Source organism: Tamandua tetradactyla, chromosome 5, assembly GCF_023851605.1.
Source record: "Tamandua tetradactyla isolate mTamTet1 chromosome 5, mTamTet1.pri, whole genome shotgun sequence".
In the NCBI taxonomy this organism is placed as follows: Eukaryota; Metazoa; Chordata; class Mammalia; order Pilosa; family Myrmecophagidae; genus Tamandua; species Tamandua tetradactyla.
The window spans coordinates 22,170,537-22,180,528 of NC_135331.1; positions in this window are offsets into that span (position 1 = coordinate 22,170,537).

The following is a 9,992-nucleotide window of genomic DNA, read 5'->3' on the forward strand; positions in this document are numbered from 1 at the left end:
TCCCACCTGGCTCATGGCTTGGCGCCTTCAACCTGCAGCCCACTCTGGGACACACTGGCGAGAGCCTGGGAAAACCCCTGCCTGGAAAGATCCTTTAATTTATTCTGGGAGATGGAGTGAGCGGATGAAATATCAGCCTCCAGCCACCTGCGGACGGGCCCTGACGTCAGAGGGGGATGGGAGAACTGTCAGATTTCTTCTCTTATTTGGACACAGGCTGAACTCTGCAAAGGAAGCCTGCCGGGTCGGCCTCCTGCCCTATAGCTCCTGCCTGGTAGTTTTTTAGAATTTTAGAGTAGGTACCAGCCTCATATCGGGCATTGTTAAAATTTGTAAATTTATTTATATTTATTCTGGGCTATTCACATCACCTCTGCAAATCTAGCCCAAGGCTCCCTGCCTCTATCCCGGCAACCCTAGCTCCAAAATTATCTCCACTCATGCCTCTAAATGGTTTATAATCCCCTTTGTAGCCTTGGGCTTCTCTTTAGAACCAACAAGCACTTCTGATACTGTGAAACATCCTATTTTTAAAGTTAGAGACCAGATATTTTTCTGACAGTTCAGTCATGATTCAAAATTCTTTCTGTGTGCCCCCTGAGAAGGAAGGTGCCATGGTATGGGATTTGGGGGGACTTTTAAGAGCAAACTGGGAAGGGAATGGGAGAAATAAGAAGGGCCTTTTTTGTCCTGGAATTAAGACACTCCCTGATGGAAAGAAATCAAACTGCGAACTACGTAAAACTTGATTCTCTTTACAAATGACCGAGCAGGATGCGTGATATTTATCGGCGCCTGTTTGCCTGTTTCTTCGCCTTCACGGTTTTTGCATTGCGAGGCCAACAACAGAATTTTCAAGTGGCAGACTCTGCCGACAGTTGGGTTAGAGGGAAGCCGAGTGAGTGGGTTGGGAAAGAAAGAAGGTAGGAAAGGATCCAGCTAAGCTAAGCCAAGAATCTGCAGCCGCGGCCTGCACGCCACCCTGCTTTGGCCAGCTGGATGTTCAGCTCCTGTCTCTGGGATTTCCTGAACCCTAGACCCAGAATATTCCAGGTAATCCACGGGTCAGCCAGCCACCTGGGAGGTTTGGCATTAACCTGCCTTGAAGGACCTTCCTGAAGTCTTTCCTAGTCCTGGAACTTTCCGCCGAGCATCCATCTGCTTTAGAAACAAGCTGGTGCTGCCTGTCTGACTAGCACGGCTATATTTGTGTGACATGAGCCCGGAGAAAATGTCGAAATTGAGGCTAACGAAGACCCTGAGTTTGGACGTAGTGTTGAGTGACTATTTTCTGTCAATAAAGGCTGAACTCCGTCTCTGTGACTTGGGGCAGGGGATGGTGTGAAGCTGGTAAAGGATAACGTGACCATGCCGTCAGCCCTCGAGCACATGAGAGTCCCCATTTGCAGATGGGGAAACTGAGGCCCAGAGAGGCAAGACTGAGCTGAGGTCTCGTGCCAAGGTCCTACCACACCAGGTCATAAGGGGGTAGGTAGTTTGTCATGATCAATAAAATGCATCTGTCCACCATTTCCCATTCCTTGGTGCCAGGCACGCTCCACGCATCGTCTCAGGTAGGGACCGCTGTTTTACTGCTTAGGAAGCTGAGGCTCTGAGAGACTGGGGTGAGCTAGGGGGCACCTGGAGAGGACTAGGGGTCATCCGGAGAGGCAGATCCGAGGCCGTGTGTGCCAGTTCCAGAGCCGGAGCTCGGCAATGCTGCCCTGTGCTGCCTCCAAGGATGGCAAAGTGGAAGAAGACGCCTTTCTAGCATCTACCATGGACTGGGCCTGGGTTGGTCACTGCCGTAAATTAGCTCATTCAATTCTCACAACCCTATGAGGTGTGTCTTATGAATCATTACACCCATTCTGCAGATGAAGAAAGTGAGGTTCGGGCAAAGGGAATAAAGCAGGTGACTTGACACCCAAAGTAACAGTAACAGCAAAAAGGTATATTAATTAATTAAGAGTCTACTCTAAAGCCCACCCAGGAGGTGGCTTGCAATCTCGCTGGGGAGTCCAGACTCTCAGCTCCAGCGTGCACCTGTGGCCCAGCCACCCCCAGCTGTAGTCTGGGGCAGGGGGAGGGGTGTCAAGTGACCAGGGTCAGGTTGGTCACAGCCAATGAGCATCCCCCTGGGGATCTTGCAGGAGCAAAAGGGTAGGGAAATCTCCTTTGCCTGGGGTGCACAGCGGGAGGATGAAATCTGAGCTGCTGGGGTCAGCCTTGGAGTTGAGCAACTAAAGGGAGAAAAATATAAACCTCCACCATTAGTGCACCTGCTGGGGGCCTCATGGAGTTAAATACTTGTCATGCATCATCTCCACCTACGTAGTCAGGGGCATGGTCCCATTTCACAGATGAGTAAACTGAGGCTCTGGGAAGCTAAATAACCTGACGATACTCCCACAGTTTGTCTTCCTCCACCTTCCAAGTTCATGGTAAAAATAGCCCTTGCCAATGTACATAGGGTGTGTGCCCCATGCCATGCACACAGGGACATCCCAACTTAACTCATCTTCCCCCATGGGGTAAACTGTTACTGTCCCTGCAGTAGGCAGAATATTAGCCCCCCAAAGACGTCCATGTGCCAGTCCCCAGCAGCTGTGCATATGTTGTGTCACGTGGCAAGTGGGAATGAAGGTTGCACTTGAAATTAAGTTTGCTAATGAGCTGACCTTAGGATCTGGAAACAATCCTGGATTATCCACAGGATCCCCATGTGAGGGTCCCTCTAAGTAACAGAGGGAGGCAGAAGAGTCCTCATCATTAGAGGGACATGTGAAGACACTCCCACTGGCTCCGACGATGACAGAGGGCCATGACTGGTGATGTGCGGTAACTTCTAGAAGCTTTCAAGAGGCAAGAAAATGGATTCTCCCCTAAGAGCTTCTAGAAAGGAATACAGCTCTGCTGAAACCTTGCTACTGAGACCCATTCAGGACTCCTGACTGACAGAAGCATAAGGTAATAAGTTTGTGTTGTTTTAAGCTGCTAAGTTTGTAGTAATTGTTACAGCAGCAGTAAGAAACACATCCCCATTTTACAGAGGAGGAGACAGAGGTTCACAGAGGTCCAGTAGCTTGCATGTGATTAGTAAGGGGTAGAGAAGGGACTCAAATGACACTCTACTTCCCCGCAGTCTCTCATCACATCCCACCGGGCTGGGCTGAGGCTGTCTGCTGCATATTTAAAGAGGAGCAAAAACTCTCCAGGGCTAACCAGCTGGGATTTAACTCCAGGTCTGCAGGCCCCCAGCCCTGTCCTCCCCCTGGCTTAGTGTCGTATGTTCCTGGGGGATCTGGGGAGAGAGAGAAAAAGGGGTGGCCACAGGTAGGAGAGGAGGTGGCGGCGCCAGGAACCGCCTGGTTCCCCTGACATGGTGCTTCTCATCAGGGGACAGAATCGGTGATCCCTGGAGTCCAGGGACAGACAGACAAAGCCGAGACTGGCGGCTTCAAACCCATCTCCAAGGGGGGCCGTGTCCACGGAGGTCTGCACGGTCCATGAGCGCCTGTACCCCCCAGCTCACCCCACAACCACCCACACGGTGCTCTGCGACTGGAACAAATGCTATGAGAAGAGGGACAGCAACTCAGTCCACTTCAGGGACCCGTGATCCGCAAGGCTGCTTCAGCTTCCTCGTCAGCTCCCAGCATCTAGGGACGCTCAGCCCAGACAGGAGGAAGCATCCAGAATCTACTCGACAACGTGGCGCTTGCCTTCCCCGCACGACCACTGAGGGTTCTCAGATGAACCGTGGAAACCTGCTGATTATCAGAATCTCTTGGGATGTTTTAGTTTTTTAAAAATCCGGCTGTCCAATATAAAAATGGCAAATTTTATGTTGTGCACATTTCACCACAAAAAGATATGGGGCTTTTCTGAGAGCAGTGCATGGGCACAGTCAATTTTAATGGGTTCCCATGGATGGATTCAAGGACCAAATCGGGTTATACCCCCAGTTGTCAATTATTTCCACTGAAGAGCATATCAGTTCTGATTCATCTCAAGTAACAGCTCCCATTGGCTCTCTTGGATAAGACATATTCACACTTTAGTCTCAAATACTTCACTCAGACAAAAGACTGGATCTATTTGGCAGCTACTTTCAGAATTACACTAGTTGGAAAGAGACAGAGCTGACACTGCAAAGGAGGACAGAATCCTCAGACAAGCTTCGCCTGTAGGCACTGCTCGCTCAAAGAGCAGTTAGAAGAGAACAGCCACATTTTTGTCTTATTTGGCCAATCTTGTCAAACCCATCCTAGTCCCTTGACTCCGCTTTTCTGGGCCTCAGATGCCTTAACATGTTTTACTGGCGTGGAAATAGATATGCAGGCAAAGAAACCAGGTTGGTGAATCCAGAAACAAATTCATGCAACCGGGAATTTAGGTTATGAGCAAAGTATGGAGAAACGATTCAGGATGCAGAATCGGGGCCTTTGGGTAGCCATACAGACGTCCATGGGCTTACATGGGTTTCAGGTCCAGGTGTAAATGCCCAAACTACAGAAGTACCAGAAGACACAAAAACCAGATACCGAGAGATTCAGTCACATGACATTTAAAACACCTGCACTACTAAAGACACTATTAAGTTAAAAAGCAAGCAACAAGCAAAAAAACCTCAAGAGACATCTCTCCATAGAAGATATACAATGAAAAGATGCTCAGGAGCATTAGTCATCAGGGAAATGCAAATCAAAATCACAATGAGATAGCATTTCATGCCCATTAGAATGGCTGCTATTAAAAAAAAAAAGGAAAATAGCCGGCGTTGGAGAGGATGTGGAGAAACATGAGTGCTCACTCGTTGCTGGTGGAATGTAGAATGGTACAGCAGCTGTGGAAGACAGTTTGGTGGCTCCCCCGAAAGCTAACTCCAGAACTACCCATGACCCAGCGACCCCACTTCTAGGTATACGCCCAAAAGAACGGAAAGCAGTGACTTGTCAGATATTTGCACACTGACGTTCATAGTGGCATTATTCACAGTTGCCAAAAAATAGAAGCAACCCAAGTGTACATCAACCGATGAAATGGATACATAAAATGTGGTATAAATGTACAATGGAATATCATTCAGCAAAGGAAAGAATGCTGAATTGAGCCATGCAACAACTTGGATGAAACTTGATGATTTCACATTAAGTGAAATAAGCCAGACACAAAAGGACAAATATTATATGAGCTCACTGATTTGAAATAATTAGAACAAGCAAGCTCAGAGAGTCAAGAATCTAAACTGAAGGTTACCAGGGGATGGCATGGGGACAGGGAATGGGAAGTCAAGGCTTAAGACGTACAGGGTTCCTCTTTGGAATGATGGAAATGTTTTGGGAATGGATGGTGGTGATGGTGGCACAATATTGTGACTGTAATTCACAACCATGAAATAGAATACATATCGATCGTATGTATGGTAACGGAATAAAATTTTTTTAAAAAAATCCGCGGGACTACCCTACACAGTGAAGCCTAAATTAAGCCATGTAATTTAAAGTACAATTATAAAAATGTGCTTTCATCAATTGTAACAAATGTTCTATGTCACTGCAGGGTGTCAATAACAGGGCGGTATATGGGAATCCTTTATTTTATACATGTGTGTTTTATAAACCCACAACTTCTCCAATAAAAAAAAGAAGTCGCAAGCTGGGCCCGGGGTCGGGGAGGGGTGCAGACCGCTGCTTAGTGATTCCGCACCGGGAGGACTCGCTCTGACTAGGAGCAATCTGAGATTTTAACGAGCCCCCCCCTCCCCCGGTAAGTTTGGGAACCACTGGCTAAGAGAAGGGGGAGAAGATTCTAAGACAAATGGCCTGGAGGGGTCACGAGGAGGGCTGGCTGAGATAAGGCAGACCTGGGGTGTCTCCATACCTGCCAGCTGGGGAGCACAGCACAGTCCCCCCATTCGGACGGAGGAAGGAGGGACGCGTGCAACTAGGTGAGCACAGCAGCCACCCCAAGGAGGAGGAGGTTCCCAGGAGGGTCTGGGGCGGCACGAGTGAGGTGGGGGGCAAAGGACGAGCCCACCGTGGTTCCCTCCCCGCTGCCTCCTTCCTTACCCGGCCTCCTGGGGCTCTGCCGCTGCCAGGCGGGCTCGGCGAGGTCGGGAGCGCAGCGTCCCGGAAGAGCAGAGAGGGCGAGGGCGGCAGGGAGGTGTGGCGGCCCCGGGGGAGGCGGGGGGGGGGGGGGACAGGAGGTAGGCAGAGAAATCGGGAATTTAAAGGCCCACGGGTGGGGTCCACGTAGCCCATTGGGGATGCTTGAGGGATGCAAGCGAAAGGGTTCAGTGACTTTTGAGTTAAAATTGCTTCTTGGAACCCTCTGGGCTATCTGCTCAAGTTTTCTGTGAAATTCTAAAACAGTTTCTAAAAAGTAAAGTCTCCTAAAAAAATTAAATAAAATAAAGGAGAAAGAAAAATAAATAAAAGACCTCCAGGTCTGAGTTTCCTGCAGAGATGCTGCTTGGACATTCACCACGTGGGTCAGGGCACCACTCACTGAGAACAGTTGTCCCCTCACCATCTGGAAAGCGGCCGCCTCTGCTCTCCGTTTATCCAGCCTCTCTCAGCATCCAGGGGGATCCAGGGATCCCTAAGTACATATTTCATTCCCAAATCCACACCGGGGAATTAGAGGTCCACATTTCATACCTACAGCATGGAACGGGAGCATGGGGCTGTGGGACTTCCAAGGAGGGGTTCCCAGCTCACTGGGGAGGTGATCAGGGAAGGCTTCCCAGAGGAAGAGCCATTTCAGTTGAGTTTTGAAGGGTGAATAGGAGTCTGCCAGGCACAGACCAATGAAGAGAAGTGTTTTCCACAGGAGAAATGGTCTGTGTGGAGCCTGGAAGTGAGGAGTGAAGACCTGTCCACTAGGTCTGCTTGGTGAGGACGATGACAGACTCCATGGGGGGAGGTTGAGGCCAGGACAATACCCCGGGCGATGAGCGGTGGATTGATTGTAGAGGGCAGACCATCGGTAGAGAACTGAGCCGTGGCTGGGAGCACCAACTGCCCAAAATTCACTGGCAATGCCCCAAGGGTGGCTTTGCCCATATGGGGTGAGGGATGGGGGCCAGTGGAAGCCAAAGGGAGGCTGCTTTTCCCTCCTGTCATTCTGGGAACCCTTCTGTGGCCTATGTAGGTGACCCTTGCTCCTTTCTTAGTGCATTCCTGCCTGTCACACAGAGGCTCTGAATGCTAGACCCTGCTCTGCTACACCCAGGACATTAAAAGACAGCAGACCCTGGCCCTTTGTGGATTTAGTCACTGTTGGGACCAGCTGTGACCCTAAAGGTTAGCGACCTGTAAGGAGAAACTGTCTGGGACAGCGGATGTCAGCTTTCAGGGACAGGAGTGGGCTGCCCTGCTCACGCCACGCCCCACACACAGTACTCCGTAAGTGGGTGGCGAATGTAATGGGCTGCGGCCACGGGTACAAGTGAGGTCTGGGGCGGCCAGCACTAAGCAACCTGGCTGCTTCACCTCAGCATGGCTCTGTCATTCCCAACGCACCCTTGTGCTGCAGAAATACTCAGGAAATGATTGGAGGGGGGGGGGAGCCTGTTTTGCAAATAACCTTGGAGGAGAATACTGACATCTGCAATGTACTTTGACATGGGCCAAAATAATAAGATGGGTTGATGAATGGGAAAAGGGATGGACAGATGGACAGAAAGGGTTTTGTTAAAGCAAGTGCAAAGGTAGTACAATGTCAAGGGTAAGGATGTGGGTGGTGGGTAATTGGGTGTTCACTGAAATATATTTCAACTTTTTTGGTGTTTGGAAATTTTCATACTAAAATGTTTAAGAGAGAAAAAAAATGACCCTAGATTAAGGAAAAAAAAAAAAAAGATGCCAGCTGACTTTCGGAGCTGAGGAAGAGAAAGAAGATAACATGGGGGAGGTCAAAGAAGGGAATAAGGTTGGACTGACTCAGGAAGGGTCTGGTAGCACTGCACTTAGGTGACGGGAACAAACCCAGTGCACAGGCAGGAGAGCGTGGTAGCAGGCTCCGGGATCTGCTAAAAGGAGAGACCTACTGAGGACAGACACAAGAAGCAGCACAAATACTAAATGAGGGTCGCGATGACTGGGCCAGAGTCCTGAAACATTTCTCACATTTCAGGAGCAAACCCTCCTAAGGTCCAGTAGGACTGGGTCTGGGGCACCTTGGGTTCCTGACCTGGTCCCACCTCCTACCAGCTGGGTGGCCTTGGGCAAGTCTCAGGCTGAGCTTTCTCATAAAACAAGGCTAGAGTGAAGCATCCACCTCACAGGCTTGTGCCAGGATGACATGGGGTGATGCTTGCTAAATATCCAGCCCAGGGTCTGGCAAGCAGCCATAGCCAAGCTTGGAGCTGAGCTTCCAGACAAACCCTTGCCCACAGTGTGGCCTGATGGTTTTTCACTTCCCATAGTGGCCCGCTGTCCTAAGCCCCCAAGGGAGAAAAGGGGGCCTCGTCATGGAAGGTACCATCAGCTTGTAGCCAACACCCTTAAACTTGAATGCAATCAGCTGGCAAGTGTCAATATGTGCCCAAGTTTGAAGTCAGGATGCAAAAACAAAGCAATACCCTGCAGCTTTGCAACATAAAGTCAAATCAGAGTCTCCTCCTCCCCATCCTGGAGGGCCACGTCTCAGCTTATCTTTGCCCCCCTAGCCTCCTTTCCTGACTCAATGCCAAGAAAAGCTTTTATGGCACTGCTATGGGTAGAAATTAACTGCTGCCTTCTGGGATAACTGTCTAGACGGTGACTGGGGGTGAGGATTTACAGCTACATATAACAGTCCAAGGACTAACCCAGCTCAAATTAGCTCAAGAATAAAAGATATGTATAGACTCCTATGACTGAATGACTGACTTCAGGCACGGCTAGATCCAGGCATCCAAATGACACCAACAGGACTCGGTCTCTCCCTCTATCTCTGCCTCTGCTTCCCTCTCTGTGGGCTTCATTCCCCAGCAGGCTTTCTATACATCCACGCTGTCAGCCACCTGTGTCTCCCAGCATTCACAGCAACCACCCCCGAAGGATTCAGATTGGCTTCCACTGGGGAGACATGCCCACACCTGGAACAACCATTGTCAACGGGAACAGAGAATTCTGGCCCATCCGTGGGTTGAAACTGTCTGAAAAGGAAATGATGTCAGGCAGATTAAAATGAACAGTTGTTGCTACAGGTTTTGGGGGTGGAAATCTGAATGCTCCCTGTGCACTGCTGAACTGTTGGGAGTTGGCTGTTTCTGCACAGTTTGGGTCTGTGCACAGGTACCTCCTAAGTGTGGCTTAAGCCAAGATACCATGGGTCTGCATCATAAAAGAGTCTGGACTCTGGAGCTCAAACAGATCTGGATTCTCCTCCCAATTCTGTATGTGTCACCCTGGACATGTTCTTTCACCTCTTTGAGCCTTGCCTTCCTTGTCTGTAAAATAAAGGCAGTTGGGCAGGAGCAAAGCTCACACATGAAATAATACCTGGACCATCTCACCCTCATATCCTCCACAGCAGCTCCCTTTTCATCTTGTTTAGGGACTAGACATTCATATAAATTTCTTTCAAAGCCTTCCAGTGCTTAAAAGAAGCTTTTTTTTTTATGCTGGGGGTATCACATTTCATTTTTTCTCCATGTGACTGTCTCATTATTGTAGCACTATTTGTCGAATTTTTTTTGGGGGGGGGGAGGATGAAATGCATGGGCCAGGGATTGAACCCGGGTCTCCCGCATGGCAGGTGACAATTCTACCATTGAACTACCCTTGCACCCCTTTAGAGGAAACTTTTGAAAACCTCAGAGGCAGTTCAATGCAGCCATCAGCTTCCCTCCAGTGAACCCCAGCTACTCTCTGAATGCTCCTGAGATGGGAACTTACTCCACATCTTAGCTGTTATATGAGGATGGAGAGCTGCAGGGGAGCTGCCCATAGAGGCGGCCTGACTTCTGGGGTGCAGATGAGAGCCAAGTCCACAGTGCC